At 43.7% G+C, this 18,763-nt stretch overlaps 1 long non-coding RNA gene across 1 annotated transcript; it reads left to right on the forward strand.

The window, feature by feature from the left end:
- Nucleotides 1-258: 258 nt before the first annotated feature.
- Nucleotides 259-3,109, forward strand: LOC125934166 (uncharacterized). The gene is made up of 2 exons (XR_007461251.1): nucleotides 259-1,144; nucleotides 1,281-3,109. It is a non-coding gene; the product is annotated as an uncharacterized LOC125934166 (long non-coding RNA).
- Nucleotides 3,110-18,763: the final 15,654 nt, after the last annotated feature.

Here is an 18,763-nt window from a genome sequence, read left to right on the forward strand (position 1 = left end):
GGGGGAGGAGGCTCGCGGCCGCCCGGCGCCCTAGGCCGCAGCCGCCTGCGCCGCCGCCTGCCGGGCGGGCGGGGGTCCTGGCGGGGGTCCGAGCGCCTCCCGCGGGCCGTGCCCGGCGCCCAGCCGGCCGAGCGGAGCGGAGAGGAGGCCGGCAGGCGGGTGCGGGGAAGGGGCCTCGGCCCCGGCGCCCGGCGTGGGGAGGAGGAGACCGAGTCGGAGCTGGGGTTTGGCCGCGTACCCAACCCTCCTCCGCCCCCCCCCCGATCTCGCCCCCACCCCGGCCCGGTCCGGCCCAGCGGGCAGGGGGCCCGGGCGGCGAGGGAGCGGTGAGTGCCAGCTCTGAACTCTGCCATCTTCTTCCTGCTGCAAACGAGCCCACCCCGCTCCATCTACCCCCAGGGAAATGGGCTCCAGGCGACCTCCCCGAGGACAGAGTCTGGGGCAAGGAGACCTCGGGAGAAGAGTGCCCCGCGGGGTCAGTTCAAAACTACCAGGGCGGAGCTGCTTCGGTGTCTGGGTGAAGTTTTCGACCAACCCCAGGAGGAAAGCGAGAGGGAAGAGGTCGAGAGCTGTTAATTCCCAGTGCTTTTGCTGCTTGAAAACAGCCCCACTTGGAATGCTAGGCGCTGAAACTTAATCACTGGGGGGCTGAACCCCACTATCTCCGGGCTCCAGTCCCAGGCGGGAGCGTCGACCCAGGAGAAAGGGGAAAATGGGGGCCGGAGGGGCAAGGAGGAAGGGAAGACAATCGAAGGAAACCCGTGTCTAGACTTATCCCGAGCCCTCTCGCCCTCTGTCTCTCTGTCTCTCTCTCTCCCTCCCTCTGTCCCTCCCTTCCTCCCTCCCTCCCTCTCTCCCGCTCTCCCCCTCTCTCGGCTGCCCGCAAAAGCCCCAGGTCCCCTCTGGGGACCAGTACTGCCTTCACTTTTTAGTGACTGCAGAGAAAAGAAGCTCCAGAAAGTATTTCACTTACAGTGACAAACAGTGGCAGCCACTGACATGATCGGCTGCACCTCAGGTTGTTGGGACCAGGCATTCATTCATGCGCGTGAACGCCCATATTGCTGTACCAGGTTGGAGTACAAAAAGTGAGTCCCCCGGAGATCACGAATAATTGGAGGAAACTCTAAAGTCCTCCACCGAGGTAAGGGGTGTTTATCCTCTGATGTGTCCCGGTATCCTGAGAATTTCTGTTCCCTCTGGTGCTCTGGATCAGGCAGAGTGAGGTGCTAAAGCTTAATCCCCACATTCCCTTTGGAAATGTGCATGTTTTTCCTCAGGGTCCTCCAGGATACCTCCAGATACCTTCATGGTTGTCACTGGTACATCATCTTCACTGCGTTATGAAGCCCTGCCTTCCCCAAGCACTGCTAGGAGAATGTGGCAAATACAAAGTTTAGAAAAGCGTGAGCCCTGATAACCTAAGAGCTTACCATCTTGTGTAAATTTTGTGTACCTAGTAAATGGTACTGTCAGCTGCACTGACAGCTCGGAGCCCGGAGCCTGCTTCAGATTCTGTGTCTCCCTCTCTCTCTCTCTCTCTCTCTCTCTCTCTCTCAGCCCCTTCCCTGCTCGTGCTGTCTCTCTCTCAAAAATAAATAAATCTTTAAAAAAATTTTTTTAAATGTTCATACTCCTGGGGCACCCGGGTGGCGCAGTCAGTTGATCGACTAACTTCAGCTCGGGTCATGATCTCACGGTTCATGAGTTCAAGCCCCACATCGGGCTTCCTGCTGCCCGCCTGTCAGTGCAGAGCCTGCTTTGGATCTTCTGTCCCCCTCTCTCTGCCCCTCCCCTGTGTGCGCTCTGCCAAAAATTTATAAATAAGTATTAAAATGTTCATATTCCTCAACCCAGAAAGGCTACTTGAAGTCACGTATCCTAAAGTTACAACCAAAAAGTACATTAGAATGGATACGAAAAGATGCATGTCGGGATAGCTATAATTGTGGGAAAACTAGGAACAGATTAAAATTTTAACAGATTTTTAAGTAAATGACAGTATTTTTATGCAGCAAGTACTACATAGTCATTAAAAATGATGTATTACAATATTTAGTAGCATGCAAAAGTATTTTCATTATCCATTGTTAAGAAAGAAAAACACAGGGTACAAAACAAATGTATACCCTGACCTCAAGCTACTTCATATATATGAAGTTATATTTAAGTATATAATTTACATATTTATATAATGTTATGTGTATATGCATAACCAGAGAAAAACCTGGAAATATATACACCAAGATTTAACAGTGGCTATCCTTGGAATTAAAGATGATTTGTTTTCAGTTTGTAATCAAGCAATAAAGACCATCATGCTAAAACTCTTTTGGGTTAGCAGTCAGGGCAATAACATGACAGCAAGACAAGGACGAAGAAACAGGGCAGTGGACAGAAATTTTGGGGCACTGAACTGAGGCATTACCATTGGAAAACTCTCAAACATTGGAGCCCAAATTGCATAACAAATAATCTTTTCCAACAAATAAGCCGTGGTGGGGGAGGGGAACATTGGACCACAATAACCTTGTATAAAAAGTAATCAGAATCCCATTTCATATCCAGAGGCTAGAGAGGCCAAGGGCATGTAGGTTATAATGGGATACGACTTATCTGGAAACAGTGGCTTGCATTCATTAGCTGGTCTATTTCCCTATTTATTTTTCCCTGTTATTTTCCCTGTTTATCTCCTCACCATGACTGAACTTCATTTCCTCCTTGGACCATGTTTATACCACTGAGCACGATTCTCCTTGAAAGAAAGGAAAGAAGCAAACCAAAAGTTCCTGGTCGTACTCAGTCATATACAGACATTACCCAGGATCCCCGGGGCAGTGGTCCTGTCCCTCTGTTTTAACAGAGCAGATGACTGACATCCCCCAGGATGAGATCCTGCCCAATTGGTTATTGCATCCATTCATCCATTAACACATTTTTTGAATGCCAAGTACAAGTCAGACATCTGGTTCGGCGTTGGGTCCATGAACACTGGCTCCTCAGGTACCTCTTATCCCGTTCTAGGGAAATAATCTCCCAGAATCCAAACTTCAGAATTTTACTACAGTAACACAATTGATTAAATTTAGAGTCAAAATAGCTCTAATTTCCACGAAGGAAAGAGGAGCATTATCCTGTCGTCCTCTGCGTCTCGTCACTTTGTCTCTCCACTCTCAACATATAATTACAACAGATCATCTACTACTGTAATTTCCGAAGGAAAGATTTTGAGGGTCTCCATAGAGATTATGCATTTTCTGGTCTCCATGGAGATACTTACTAACCGATGGAATTATTTTCATCCCCCGGCCCTCTTTGTCTTTTGTGTTGACTTAAGGATAAGAATAGGGCAATGAATTGTGATCTGACACATATTCAGGACCACAAAGGACATTTCCATACCCCTAGATAGAACCCCTCTGAATACAGAACCCTTGGTTGTTGATTCCCCCTAAGCCAGTGAGTAGTCTTAGCCAAGCTCAAAGAGCGCAGCCGAAAACAAGAATTCAACAATCAGTCCCTTCAATTCTCCTTCTGAGTTGAAAAGATAAACACCCCCAAATGCCACTTTATAAAGAGCAGCTAGGCAAGTAGCACATTAGCAATTTAAATGTACAGATTAAAGAAAGGGACTTACATGGTGAACTTTAAAGAGAGAAATATGAGTAACTTGGATAAGTAACTAACAGAAGGCTTGACAAATTTCTACACATGTTCAGCAGGTGAAGACACAAAAGAGGAAGGCAGATTATTAAGACTGGTATAAAGAAGCATGGTTAGCCATAGTTGATGACATGACAGCAAGAAAATATACGCTAGAGCCCCAGGGAAAGATCCAGCCACATTGGTGCAAAGGAAATGTCATTCTCTGGGTGTGGAGATAGGACCGTGAGCTCTCACAGCAACATATGACTGGAAGTCAGTTTGAGGCCCTGCATTTGTCTGCCAGGGCCGCCATGAAAAAGCACCCTGGGCCGGGTGGCTTGACAGAAATGTATCTCCTCACAATTATGAAGGCTGGAGGTCGGGGGTGTCACCAAGGTTGATTCTTCTGAGGCCTCTCTCCTTGGCTTGGAGGTGCCCATCGTCTCCCTCTGTCTGCACATCGTGTTCCCTGTGCATCCTGATTTATTTTTAGAAGGACGCCTGCCATATTTGATTAGGGCTCACCCTAATGACTTCATTTTAACTTCATTCCCTCTTTTTTCTGTTTTTAAGATTTTATTTTTTAAAAGTTCATTTATTTATTTTTGAGAGAGAGAGAGAGTGCATGCACATATGGGGAAGGAGCAGAGAGAGAAGAGAGAGAGAGAATCCCACCAGTGCAGAGCCCGATGCTGGGCTGAAACTCAGGAACCGTGAGGTCATGACCTGAGCAGAAGTCAGATGCTTCACGACTGAGCCACCCAGGTGCCCCAAACTTAATTACATCTCTAAAGACTTCATCTGCTGGGGTGTCTGGGTGGCTCAGTCGGTTAAGGGTCCAACTTTGGCTCAGGTCATGATCTCCCGGTTCGTTTCGAGCCCCGGGTCAGGCTCTGTGCCGACAGCTCAGAGCCTGGAGCCTGCTTCCAATTCAGTGTCTCCCTCTCTCTCTGCCCCTCCCCCACTCTCACTTTGTCTCTCAAAAATGAACATACGTTAAAAAAAATTTTAAGAAATAAAGACTCCATCTGCATCTACAGTCACATGCTGAGACACTGAAGGTTAAGACCCCAACATAGGAAGGGGGTGGGGCACCACTCAGCGACAACACCGCCCTTTCACTGCTGTTCTGGCCACTCACTTTATCTGGTTCCTTCAGGCTCAGCTCCATGAGTGAGGGCTTCCTTTCTCCTCTCCCAAGGCCTGGGGACCATTCTACACAGTTCACATTTCACATTTATGCTAATAGAAATTGCTTCATATTTCTGTGGGCGTAGTCCCTAAACTTTTTCTCATGCAGAAACTAGAGCATTAATCCCCAACCACTGAACGACCGAGGGCAGACGCAGGGAACAGAAGCACGTATTTACTCGGTAAAACATTTCTAGTTAGAAGAAATTACCTGGAATGCATGGCAGAATCTGCCAGAAGAGAGTTCAAAAGTAATAAATACTCATTTCAGCCCAAAGGTTATACTCTAATAAAGTCTCTTTTTCTCTCTAGTGCCTCCTCGGCCCCTGAGGATCGCTGCACTTGAAGGTACAGGATGTTTGGGGACTGAGCCCATCCCAGGCAGGGACTTTTTGTTCTACATTCCTGGGGTGGCAATTCTGGGGGCTCACACCAGGGAAGTTTAAGCTGTTTAGAAGGGAGCATTAGCACAGGCTCACTAGGAAAATTCTCATGTGCAATTTTGCCTGGCAAAAAGCCAATTAACAGAGCTTGTCACCCTCTGAGCAGCGGCCACTTGACCCTGCCAATCAGCTCATAAAGGCTTCAGTACACAAAGCCTCATCAAGCGCTGTGTGTGTGTGGATTTCTCTCCCTCCTGAGGCTGGGTTTGCGTGCAAATGTATCCAGAAAGGGCATAAATGAAATCATCCCCAGAAGGGTGATGTCATCTATCCCCCAGTCTCGGAACTACAGTGCCAGTTCTTAAAAGCCCTTGGCCCTGTTTTCTGACAAGGAAGACAAATTGTAGAAAGTGATTTTAATTTTCACTTCAAGGAGATCTAGGGAATTACGTGCTTAAGGAACGTTGTATAACCACACAAAGGTAAAATGTGCCTCTGAGTGGTAGGCATCGGTTCCAGAATGCACACAAACAACTATGGGTGGAATCCTCATGAAAATACTGACCTAACACAGCCCTGTCATCAAGGATCGACCGGAAAAAAAAAGATTTAAGCATGTAGCTTCATACCTTGATTTTCCAGCCCAGTTTTATTTGGTTTCCTAAGAAGCTATGTTAGTGAGACTATTAGAGCTCTTTGAACAAGTGACAGAAACCTAGCTCAGACCTTCGTAACCACGAAAGGGAAATTTTATCTCAGTGATGGAAATCCAAGCTTCCTAAGTGAGGATAAATCCAGGAGGGTGTGTTCAATGATGAGATCAGAACTCTGTCTTGCCCTGACTCTCTTCTTTGCTAGCCTCTGCTTCATCCTCATGTGGGTTTTCTAGACCAGGTGTCAAGAATCTCTCTATATGGTCTTTGTAATCCCAGAGAGAAAAGAGTAATTTTCTCTCATCCAATGTCACATACCAAAGCTAGTGGAGGGACTCAAATTTATGTACGTTCTTGTGACCAGAAGGCAAGAGAAGACGCAGGGATGGTCCTTTCTAGTCAAGATAGTATGGAATGGACATACAGGACATGTCCCTATTCCTGTATAGAAGATATGTCCCATCCCTGTATAGAAGACACAGGGATGTAACAGTCTAGTCCAGGTAGTGTGCAAGAGGCAGTTCCTGGATAGAAAGATGTCTAGGGCACCTGGATGGCACAGTCAGGTAAGCAACCTGACTATCGGTTTCAACTCAGGTCATGATCTCACCGTTCGTGAGTTCAAGCCCCACGTCGGGCACCACGGCTGGCAGCACGGAGCCTACTTGGGATTCTTTCTCTCTCCCTCTCCTCTGCCCATCCCCCCTCCCTCCCTGCCCCTCCCCACTTGCACTGTCTCTGTCTCTCTCAAAATAAATAAGTACACTTAAAAAAAGAAAGAAAGAGAAAGAAAGAAAGAAAGAAAGAAAGACTCCTGGCCTGAGACATTCCACCTTTGGCTGCCCAGCACATGTACATCCACGCACATGCGCGCGCGCACGTGCGCGCGCGCACACACACACACACACACACACACACACTTATATGCACCCAGATGTTCTCTTTTCCCATTTATGATTTCTTTTATGCACGCCTCTCCCCAACATAATACAGCCAACCCATGCATAACTATTCATGTGCTTTTCTCTTCTCCGAAGCAAGCCAAGTGCCTTCTAATTAGGTCAACCATTCCTACTCTGGGGGCTCTGGATAATATGTATTCCTCTCTGTCAAGTCTGGATGTAGCTTTTCACAGGTCAGCAATCTACTGTATATCTACATCGTAAATGTTAGCACGCTTAATGTGTTTAACATGAGAAAAAAAATTGATAACCACCTTAAAAACTCTTCTCTGAAAAGAAGGGGAAAAAATAAGAAGATGTCATCATGAGTCTGTAAAATACATGATATTTTCTTGGTAAATGAGGTGGTCAGGAGAGGGCCGGGTCAGCCACTGGCACTGTACTTGTCTCTGTTCTTTGAAAGGTTCTCCATATTCTGTGGCCTTCCATGGCCACCCTGGAGAGGAGCATATATATAGGCTGGCCTTCTGGAGTGTGCACGGCTTCAGCAGCCCACCTCTTATTGCTGAGGATTTGGGGTCCCGGGGATGGTCTTAAGTGTAGACTTTCTCCTTCCCAACTTTCTCCTTCCCAACACCCTTAGTATCTCAGTAATTTTTCATAGGAACCCTGAGCCAAAGGAAACACTCAACAGTCCATCCAATTAACTAAGAAGCTATGTACAAGCAACTTAATAAATATTTCTGTCTTAGTAACTTAGTAGCCCTTTGAAAAAAGAACACAGTAAATTAGAAAATAATCTGTTAATTTCAGTCTTAAATTACCACCATTACTTGCTAAGGGGACATATGTTCCTTTTGGACACTGTACAGCTTCTCAGACCTCAGAATGAGATTGGACATATTTCTTCAGTTCTTCAATTCTTGTTACACACTGATTTTTTATCATAGCAGCTGCCAAAATATAAGCAGTTGCTTGGATGATATACGACATCATTGAAAAGAATGTAGCATGATCTCATGTTGAAACTGTGGACCACCTGCCAGCTTGATGTCCAACAGATGCTTAATCTGCTGTATTTCTTGAAAATTTTAAATACCCTGTGGTGCCTCTGTGAATTCTTTGCAGTACTCAGGACACCTGGGGGCAGAGTTTGGGAACCATGGTTTTAACAATTTAGCAATAACAGGTTTATGTTTGCCCTTGTGATAGAAGTCCCTTGAAAACTGAGTAGGAGACCAAAGCCACAAACCTGTTGAGTCAGGGTCTTGGAATCTGAACCTTTTCATTGCATTTTCTGGCCTTTTTATACCAAGAGCCTCCTGAGTGTTGGGCTGTGTCACACCAGTATGGTGAAAGTGCATGCCCATGGTCCCTGGCAAATGGGCAGTCCCAAGGCATCCAGAGCCCCCGGCCGGTGGCCTCTGGAGGGAGGAGCACTGTCTTCTGTTCAGACCAGTTCACCTTACAAATACTATATTTACGTAGATATGGATGTTACAAATATTCATTCTCAGTACCTGTTGCGTCCAAATTCTACAAATGATCCGGGTCCTGAAGTACAAAGAAGAACAATTCGGCCAGCTCCAAATCAAGCATCCAACAGGTCAGGGGGCACCAGCTTCTCCAGTACAGGAACTCCTACAGCCTCCCATTCTGTCTCACCCATGCCAATTTTTCTCTCACATCTTCCATTCCTGGTTCCAGTTTTTTACTTGTCTGGACTCTGTTGGTTTCACGTAACAGAAACCCAGTTAAAATGAGCTTAAACAAGAAGTAAGTTATCTCATTTAACGGGGAAATCCAGTCTCTATAAGCCAGTCACAGTCAAGTTGAGAGAGTAAAATTGTAAAAGGTCAAGGTAGCTGCTGACAACTCAGTTTGGGGATTCAAAGAAGGTGATCAGGACTCTGTGTGCCTTTTTTAAAGAAATATTTATTTATTTTGAGAGAGAGAGAGAGAGAGCACGAGCTGGGAATGGGCAGAGAGAGAGGGAGACAGAGAATCCCAAGCAGGCTCTGCACTGACAGCAAGGAGCCCAACACAGGGCTCAAACTCACGAACCATGAGATCACGACCTGAGCAGAAGCCGAGAGTCTGACGCTTAACTGACTGAGCACCCCAGGCACCCCAGGACTCTGTGTGTCTTGGTATTTTGGCTCATTGGTTCCTGCTTGTGTTGCTTATCAGACAGACTCTTTCCATAGGATAGCAGGATGATTATGTCAGCCTTAGACCTTCATCATCCTAAGGGTTTAAGAGCCCAGATTAAAGGGAGCATCCTTCATGAGAGCTCTGCCCAGAACTCATAGGGAGGATTCTGACTGGCTGGAGCAGTGGGAGGGACAGAATTATCCCATCAGAATCCAGGGACAGAGGACAGGTTTTTTTGTGGGTGGCAGTACTCTAAATAAAGTGACAGTGAACAGACTGCCCTATACCCCCTAGAGGGGGGGAACTGGAGGTTTGTTCTGAGTAGCTGCTTAATCTGGCAGTGGGGAAATCTTTCTTATTAAGTTCAGGATCTTCTTAGAGAGTTGTAAGCATCAGGGACTGGCAAACTTTTCCTGTAAAGGGTGGGACAGTCAATATTTTAGGTTCGTGGAACATGTGATCTCTGTCACAGTTACTCAACTCCACTGTTGTATCAACAAAGTAACCACACACAATATGAATTCAAGTGAGCATAGCGGAAACTCTGTTTACAAACACAGCTGGTAAGTTAGATTTGCTCCCTGGGCAGTAGTTTGTTGACCCCTGCTCTGGATAAGTGACCTTGGAAAGTTGGGTGTATGGTCAGACCATTGCAGAGAGTTCAAACAGGACAAGTTTAGGGGAGTACACAAAGGAGGAAAAAGAAAGTACAGTGACACTACATGGATATGTAGAGTTCACAGAAAGAGACCAAGGAGCTATCCTGGACCATATATTGTAAGTAAGTCCTTAATACATAATTGTAACTAAAGATAAAGGCAGGGTCCAAAATACATGTATAACTGGAAAGAACACAAGGAAGCAAGTTTTTGTAGGCAGGATTCAGGCCCTCTGGGAATATTACCAGTGGACCTTCACAATGAAAATTGAGTCATACCAAGAGTAACTATCGGGGTGCCTGCGTGGCTCTGTCTGTGAGTAAGTGTCCGATTCTTGATCTCAGCTTAGGTCTTGATGTCAGGGTTGTAGCTTGAAGCCCCATGTTGGGCTCTGTGCTGAGCATGAAGCCTACTTAAAAAAAAAAAAAAAAAAAGAATATGCTGAACTTGGGTGGCTCAGTCGGCTAAGCGTCCGACTCTTTGTTTCAGCTCAAGTGATGATCTCATGGCTTTTTGGGTTCGAGATCCACATTGGGCTCTGTGCTGGCAGCGTGGAGCCTGCTTGGGATTTCTCTCTCTCTCTCTCTCTCTCTCTCTCTCTCTGTCCCTCCCCCACTCTCTCAGTCTTTATCTCTCTCAAAATAAATAAATAAAATATTTAAAAAGGAATACCTATGAAGAGTCATGAACTCCTTAAGGTGAGGATCCAAGTGTAATTTTTTACCTTGTGACCCCAAGAGTGTTTCTGGTGTGGGGATACAGAAGAATATAATAAATAGTTGTTTATGCATGTCAGAAACAGGTAAGTTTAAAAATAAAAATTCTATTATTTAGAAAGTGCTTAAAAATATGAGAAAACTGGGGCTTACACACTGCTGATGGAAATGTAAGTTGGTATGCATTTCTTAGAGGGACTTTTAGTCATGTAACAAAAGCCTTAAAATATTCATACTTTTTTCCTATTATATTTTTATGTCAAGATATTATGTTCAAGAAATGAGTACAACTTTTTAGAAATGTAATGTGAAGATGAGCATCACATTGCTATTTATAACAAAGAAAAAATAAAAACAGTTGAAATGTCCTATTATAAAGGTTTGGCTAAAAGATTATGGTTCACTCATAGAATGGTATAAATTCTATGTAGCAACTTAAAATTATTGTGTAAATTAATACTGAGACACTTACTGAAGATATTCATGGCTCAAACAAGGATAAGTGGGAAAAACAAGTTATAGGAATGTATGTTATGTATATACATACATATATGTAAAATGTATGTAAAATTCATATGTACTACCTTCTGCTTCTGGCAATGGCTGAATTCTGGCCTAGGGTATTTCAGAACAATGCCACCAAGTATAACTAGAAAAACTAGATAAATTAATTAATAGACACATCAATAAAATTTTTAAAAACCCACGTGTTTGACGTTATCAGAGAGTTAGCCCGGCAATTTGTGGAGCTAAGATCTAGAAGAGAGGGAAGAGGTGGGCCTGGTATGTGGGGCTGCTTTCCTCCTTGAGGCGACTGCTAATTTGAAAGAGACAACTGAGTGGCAAAAGAGTAAAAGAGAGGTTTTGCACTTTGACAGCGCTAAGCAGGCAAAGTTGTGATTTCAGGACTCTCTAAGGAAGAGAAGTTTTGGCAAACAACCCAGACTTTTGGTTGGGACCACAAAGCACTGGATCCTAAAAATGAAGGTGAATCTCACAAGAAATAAATCTACCTTCAAATCAGCCCAATAAGTTAGACTAAGATGACCTGTCTGTCCTAGCCTTATGCTATACCAGAAATAAACCTTAATCCTTTCTGGAAGAAGATACCATCATCTCGAGTCTCAATCCATCTCTACATTTTTTCATAAACAATGTATGACACGCTATAAAAAAATAACCAGGCATACAAGAAGGCAAGATAGGACAGAAGACCAAGAGAAAAAATATATAATAGAAACATATTCATAGGAGTATCTAGGTGATCAGAAGAAACAGTAAAATAAATATGATGAATATATTTAAGAAATTAAATGATGAGATGGAGACTTTTCTAGAAAAAATGGAAACTATAAAAAATAATCAAGTGAAAATCCTAGAAATAAAAAATATAATTGAAATTCTTAAAAATTTGATGAGTTTATGGGGCACCTGGGTGGCTCGGTCAGTTGAGCGTCAGACTTCGGCTCAGGTCATGATCTCACAGTTTGTGGGTTCGAGCCCCACATCGGGCTCTGGGCTGACAGCTCGGAGCTGGAGCCTGCTTTGGATTCTGTGTCTCTGTCTGTCTCTGCCCCTTCCCTACTCATGCTCTGTCTCTCTGTCTCTCAAAAATAAACAAACATTAAAAAATTTTTTTTTAATTTTTGATGAGTTTAAGAGCTGATCAAATACAACTGAAGATTTATTTATTTTTAAATGTTTATTTATTTTTGAGAGAGAGAGAGAGAGAGCCCAAGTGGGGGGAGGGACAGAAAGAGAGAGGGAGACACAGAATCCAAATCCGGATCCAGGTCCTGAGCTGTCAGCACAGAGCCCGAAGCGGGGCTCAAACCCACAAACTGTAAGATCATGACCTGAACTGAAGTCAGACACTTAACTGACCAAGCCACCTAGGTCCCCTGAAGATAGATTTAATAAAGGGAAGTAATGTGTGTGTACATGTGTGTGTACACACTGAAGCTCAAAACATAAAGTTGAGTAAAAGAAGGCAAATAGAGTACTGCACATATGGAGTACTATATGGTTCCACTTACATGAAGTTTAAAAACAGATGATACTAATCTACAGTGTTAGACATCCAGAGTAGTTAAATCTGAGAAGATAAAAGGAATAATGATTAGTTGTGGGAATGAGGGGGCTATTTCTTGACCTGAGTTGCTATACTGGTGGTTACACTTTGAATTATTCATCAAGCGATTTTTGATTTGTGTACTTCTTTCTATGTATATGTCAATAAAATATTAACATATGTATATACACACATGTAAATATAAAAGGCTATTTATATAGGTTAACTTTGAGCATTATGGATAATTTTTTTCTTTGTGTTTTCTGCAACAATTATGGATTCCTTATGAAAAAGGAAACAAGAGGCACCTGGGTGGCTTAAGTCGGTTAAGCATCTGACTTCAGTTCATGGTCATGGTCACAGTTCCTGGGTTTGAGCCCCGTGTGGGGCTCTGTACTGACAGCTCAGAGTCTGGAGCCTGCTTCAGATTCTGTGTCTCCCTCTCTCTCTCTGTCCTTTCCCTGCTCTAACTCTGTCTCTGTCTCTCTCAAAAATAAACATAAAAAAAAATTTTTTTAAGGAAATAAAAAGGAGAAAAAAATATACTGACCTATTGTTTTTATTTATTTAATTATTTTTTTTTTTTAGAGAAAGAGAGAGCACACACAAGCAAGGGAGAGGGGCAGAGGGAGAGAGAGAATTTCAAGCAGAGCTAGAGAGAGAAAGAGAGAGAGAGAATTTCAGTCACCCCCAGTTGTTTTTGTTTAAAAACTGAGGTATAATTAAGATATAACTGACAAGTTTTATTTATTAAAATTCTTCTAATCCCAGAATAAAAGTAAATGAGATTTAGATTTGGCTTAAGAAAGAATCTCCCGGAACTAAAAGTTGTTAAACAGAGAAAACGATGGATTCTTCTTCCCTGGTAGCCTTTCAAAATAGTGTAACTGTTAAGTGAGGTCTTCCCTGAAGGCATGGCTATAGGTTAGAATACTGTTTAAGATTCATTTTGGGGGCATCTGGGTGGCTCAGTCGATTAAGTGTCCGATTCTTGATTTTGTCTCAGGTCATGATCTCACGTTTTGTTAGATCGAGCCCCGTGTCAGGCTCTGTGCTGTCACACAGAGGGATTCTCTCTCTCCCTCTCTCTGCCCCTCCCCCTCTCACTTGTGCGGGTTTGTGCTCTCTCCCTCTTTCTCAAAATAAATAAACACTTTTTTAAAAAAGATTCATTTTGGGCCTATGATCCTATAGCTTTCAATATGAGGGAGGTATATTTAAGGAACTTCATTTATAGTGAGTTTACCTTCCAGGTGATGAGCCAGTGGCAGGAAATAACATACAATCATGTCATTAGGAACTCACGGTCCACGGAGGTCATATAATTATAGATGAAATGTGAATTCCATTCACTCATTCATTAACAGTTACGAACTGCGTATGTCTGAGTCAGATTCAAGGGACTGAGATATTGCAGTAAACATGACAAAATCTATGCTCTTGTGGAGTTTATATTCTAGTAAACAAGCAAATATATAACATATCAAGTAGTAATAAGAGCACTGAAGAAAAGGCAGAATAAGAATGATCGTGGATGGGTGCCTGGGTGGCTCAGTCGGTTAAGCGTCCAACTTCAGCTCAGGCCAATGATCTCTCGGTTTGTGAGTTCGAGCCCCGCGTCAGGCTCTGGGCTGACAGCTCGAGCCTGGAGCCTGCTTTGGATTGTGTGTCTCCCCCTCTCTTTGCCCCTCCACCACTCATGCTCTGTCTCTCTCTGTCTCTTGATAACAAACGTTAAAAAAAAAAAAAAAGAGGGGCGCCTGGGTGGCTCAGTCGGTTAAGCGGCCGACTTAGGCTCAGGTCATGATCTTGTGGTCCGTGAGTTCAAGCCCCGCGTCGGGCTCTGTGCTGACAGCTCAGAGCCTGGAGCCTGTTTCAGATTCTGTATCTCTCTCTCTCTGACCCTCCCCCATTCATGCTCTGTCTCTGTCTCAAAAATAAATAAACGTTAAAAAAAAAACAAAAGAAAGAAAGAAAAGAATGATCGTGGAGATGGTTGTACAGAGTGAGCAATTTTAAAGATTTTTTTAAGTAGGAGCGCCTGGGTGGCTCAGTCGGTTGAGTGTCCGACTTCAGTTCAGGTCATGATCTTACGACTCGTCTCATGGGTTCGAGCCCCACGTTGGGCTCTGTGCTGACAGCTCAGAACCTGAAGCCTGCTTTGGATTCTGTGTCTCAGTCTCTCTCTGCCCTCCCCCTGCTCATACTCTCTCTCTCTCTCTCTCTCACTCTCTCTCTCAAAAATAAATAAACATTAAAAAAAATTTTTAAGATTTTTTTAAAGTAGTCTCCACACCCAACGTGGGGCTCCAACTTACAACCCCGAGATCAAGAGTCACACATTCTACTGACTGAGCCCGCCAGGTGCCCGTGGGGCTAGCGCAGTCTGAGTAGGCAGGAGAGAATTGTGAGGGATGAAGTAGCTTGAACAGATCATGTAGGGACTTATGGTCTATGATGAGGACTTTTGACTTTATCTTTCTGAAATGGGAAGCTTTGAAGAATTTCAACAGAGGCATGGTGTGATCTGACAAATTTGAAATGTGTTACTCTGGCTGCCGAGAAGAGAATTGAGAGTGAAAAGGCAGCAGTAGAAAGAGACCACGAGAAGTCCCTTGTTCTTCTCCAGGCAAGACGTGGCGGTGGTTTGGACCACAAAGGTATTACAGGACCTAGGGAAAGGGGAGGTGATTCTGAATGTATTTTGAAGGCAAAGACTATAGGATCTGTTGAAGGAATAGATGTAGAATGTAAGAAAAATAGAGAAATCAAGAATAACTCCGACTGGCGCTCCTGGGTGGCTCAGTCGGCTAAGCGTCTGACTCTTGATTTCGGCTCAGGTCATGATCTCACGGTTGTGGGTTCAAGCCCCGTGCCTGACAGCACCGAGTCTGCTTGGGGTTCTCTCTCTCCCTCTCGTGGCCCCTCCCCCACTTGTATGCACGTGCATGCGTGTGCTCTCTCTCAAAAGAAATAAATAAACTTGAGAAAAAAAAAAGAATAACTCCAAAGATTTTAGCCTGAGAAACTAAGAGATATAAGAGGCAACATTTATTGAAATGGTAAAAGTCTTGAGAAATACAGTTGGGGAGGGGAATAGGACCATATTAGCTGAATCAACTCACCGTTTGTTTCTTACACAGGAGGAAGCAGCTAAAAAGACTGTGTTAGGCAGGTACTCCTTCAGAATGGATGAAAAGAACCATTCTCACATTTTGATAATGATTTTTGCAAATTATACATACCACAGAGTTCATAATGCTAATACTTTCACAAACTATTTGTTATTCATTTTGCTCAAATTGCTTTCTTTCAGATGCTGCATTTTAACAGGGTCATAATTAATGGCAAACCATAATATCCACACCTGGGAACCATTTTAACTCATATACATCTCTTTTTTTATTTTATTAATTTTATTTTTTTTAATTTACAACCAAATTAGTTAGCATATAACTAATATATATCTTTTACCACGAACCTTAAGTATCACCCTTTCTGAAAAGCTTTCCCTTGACTCATTAGTTAGGGTTAGATACTCTTCCCATAGATTTCTAAAGAACCCCAAAGATCATTTTATCATGTTTCTTACCAAATACCTTGTATTGTCATCATCTATTTCTCTCCCTGACCAAGTGGACAGATTGAATTATTTTTGAATACTCAATAGCTGACTCAAGTCTCGGCACTTAATAAAAAATGCGGCAAAAGAAGGAAGAAGGGCAGGGAGGGAAGGAAAGCAAGAGGGGTTTAGAATGTATTTTCTCTCCATTACATAGAGATTATTTCATTGCACTAGGCTCACTTTACCTTAGTTTCCCGCCAATCCACTGGGCCATGTGAGATGTAGGTGTAGTCTAGCAATGTAGTGTCGTATGATTAAGTGGAAAATTACAACACGATGACTTATGGAAGCATCTTAACATCTTCCCTCTGTTGCAATTGTACGAACACTGAAATTATAGACCAGAACTGTCCAATAGAGCTTTCTGCAGTGATGGAAATGTTCTATATCCATGCTGTCCAGTAGAGTACTTAGATGCATATGGCCTTTGAACACTTGAAATGTGGCAGGTGTGACTGAGGAGCTGAATTTTTTATTTAATTTAATGAATTTAACTTAAAGTTTATTTTTATTTTTATTTTGAGAACAAGCAGAAGAGGAGCAGAGAGAGAGGGAGACGGAATCCTAAGCAGGCTCTGTGCTATCAGCACAGAACCCCATGTGGGGCTCGAGCTCATGAACTGCGAGATCGTGACCTGAGCCAAAATCAAGAGTCAGATACTTCACCAACTGAGCCACCCAGGCACCCCTAAACTTAAATTTAAGTAACTACACGTGGGGAGTGGCTACTATTTGGATCATACAGTCATAGAGTCTACTGGGAGTCATATTTTCTAATTTCCTTACTTCACAGATGAAGAAACTCAGTCTTAAAAGAAGCAACATTGTTTTCCCAACTTCCTAATTCCTTGTACTGAAACATGTTTCTGATTTTGTCACTACTCATTCCTAATGTGACCTTTATGTTGAAATCTATTTCTTCCGTAGAAACTTTTAATTTCCAGATCACAGACCAAATGCAATCCTTACAGACTAGTAACAGTAATAAACCACTTTAAAGGGGGCGGGGGAGACCTTATGTGCCACTATATTTAGAAAAATGTGATTTTCTCAATAAAAAATGATGATGATGATGATAAATTATATACTGTGGCTCATCCGATGATTACTTTCCTTAAGTAGTATCATTTGTTGAAACTCAGAACTAGCTACACAGAACATTATTCCAGCGGTAAACTGAACAACTGAACAAAGAACCTGATTTCTGAGACTCTGCATTCTCATCTAGATAACGATGAAGTGGGGACACATAAAATGACTGAAAAATAAATGATTATATAAAATAAGTATCACAGCTACTTCCAAAAGTACTTTCATATTCAGTACAGATATCATGGGGGTGGGGAATGTAGGTGAGGGTGGTCTTGGAGGAGGGGTGGAGGGCTGGGGGGAGGCTGAGGAGAGGCTGGGAATTGTCTCTCTTCTCCTGTGATAATGAGTACAATTCTTGTAAACCTACCGGGTGCCAGGCCCTATAGCCTATAGAACACTCTTTTCGCTAGCTTAAACCAAACTCTGTTTCTCTTTGGACTTTCCTTACACAGTCACTCAGCAAATGGCCGACCCCAGATGGACCAAAGGTTCACCTTCACTCTCCTGTACCTTGGAGGCGGAGCACCTGCAGCAAATTGCAGACTGGGTGTGAAATCGCCCGCCGCATACAGACCCCCAGCCCTCCCTGGGAACCACCTGTTCTACTCTGGATGGTCATCCTTCCTGCTCCCCTCACAGCCCAGCACACTACTTCTGCCTTATTGCTCTTAGTAGACGACATTCCCTCCTGCATCACCAAGAACAGAAGCCATCAGATGACAGATGTCTCATCTCTCACCTCCATGTCTACAAACCTACTGACATTGGTCTTGACCCTCTCTTCTTGCCACAATATGGCACAAGCCCTTTCCTTGCATCCAAGTCCATTCCTTGCAACCCTCCTCTGTTTTCGGGGACCTCATGATACGTCTCAGTTTCTGTCACTTCTGGATCTCTGGTCTCTTTTTCACCCAGTCTTCCCTGTCAGCATTTAAACACACTGATGTCTTTTCTATTTTGAAAGATAAAAGACAACCTTCCCCCTATACCACATGCTCTCCAGCTACCATCCCAACCATCTCCTTACCTCCACCCCCTTCTTCAAAGTGTGTTCTAGTTCCTTGTCTCAGTCTCCCCTCTCAGATCCCTCCATCGAGGATACCACCACCACTCCGCCGGAACCGTGCTAAATTCACCAGTGACTTAGGTGGGCACTTGTGTCTCATGGGCCATTTGCGGTCTTTTGTTTTTTCATCTGAGCATCTGACATGGTTGCCTATGCTGCCTTCTTGCAGCATTTTCTTGTGTTGGCATCTGCATCACACATTCCTGGGCCCCTCTTTTAGGTTTCTCCTTCTCCTGATTAATCAGCTAGTCTTATAAACCTATTGTCTAAATTCCTTGGGTATCCACCCGTTTCCTCCATCACTACTGTTACTGCCCTACTCTGAACCCCACTACTTAAAGTGCGGCCCATGACTAGGAGTGTCATATACATCTAGAAGTTTGCTAAGACACACCCCCCTCACCCCGTGATTTGCATGTACATGGAAGCTCGAGAAGCGCCTCTCCAACCAAAGTAATTTTTCCACCTGGGCTCCCTGTTTCTACTCTGGCTCCTTCCAATGGATTCTCCACACAGCAAATCAAATCATGTCACTCCTGTACTAAAAGCCTTTCAATAGCCTCCGATTTTCCTTAGAATAAAGTGTATTCTGTACAGTGTTCCTTT

This window comes from Panthera uncia (assembly GCF_023721935.1).
Source record: "Panthera uncia isolate 11264 chromosome A1 unlocalized genomic scaffold, Puncia_PCG_1.0 HiC_scaffold_16, whole genome shotgun sequence".
In the NCBI taxonomy this organism is placed as follows: Eukaryota; Metazoa; Chordata; class Mammalia; order Carnivora; family Felidae; genus Panthera; species Panthera uncia.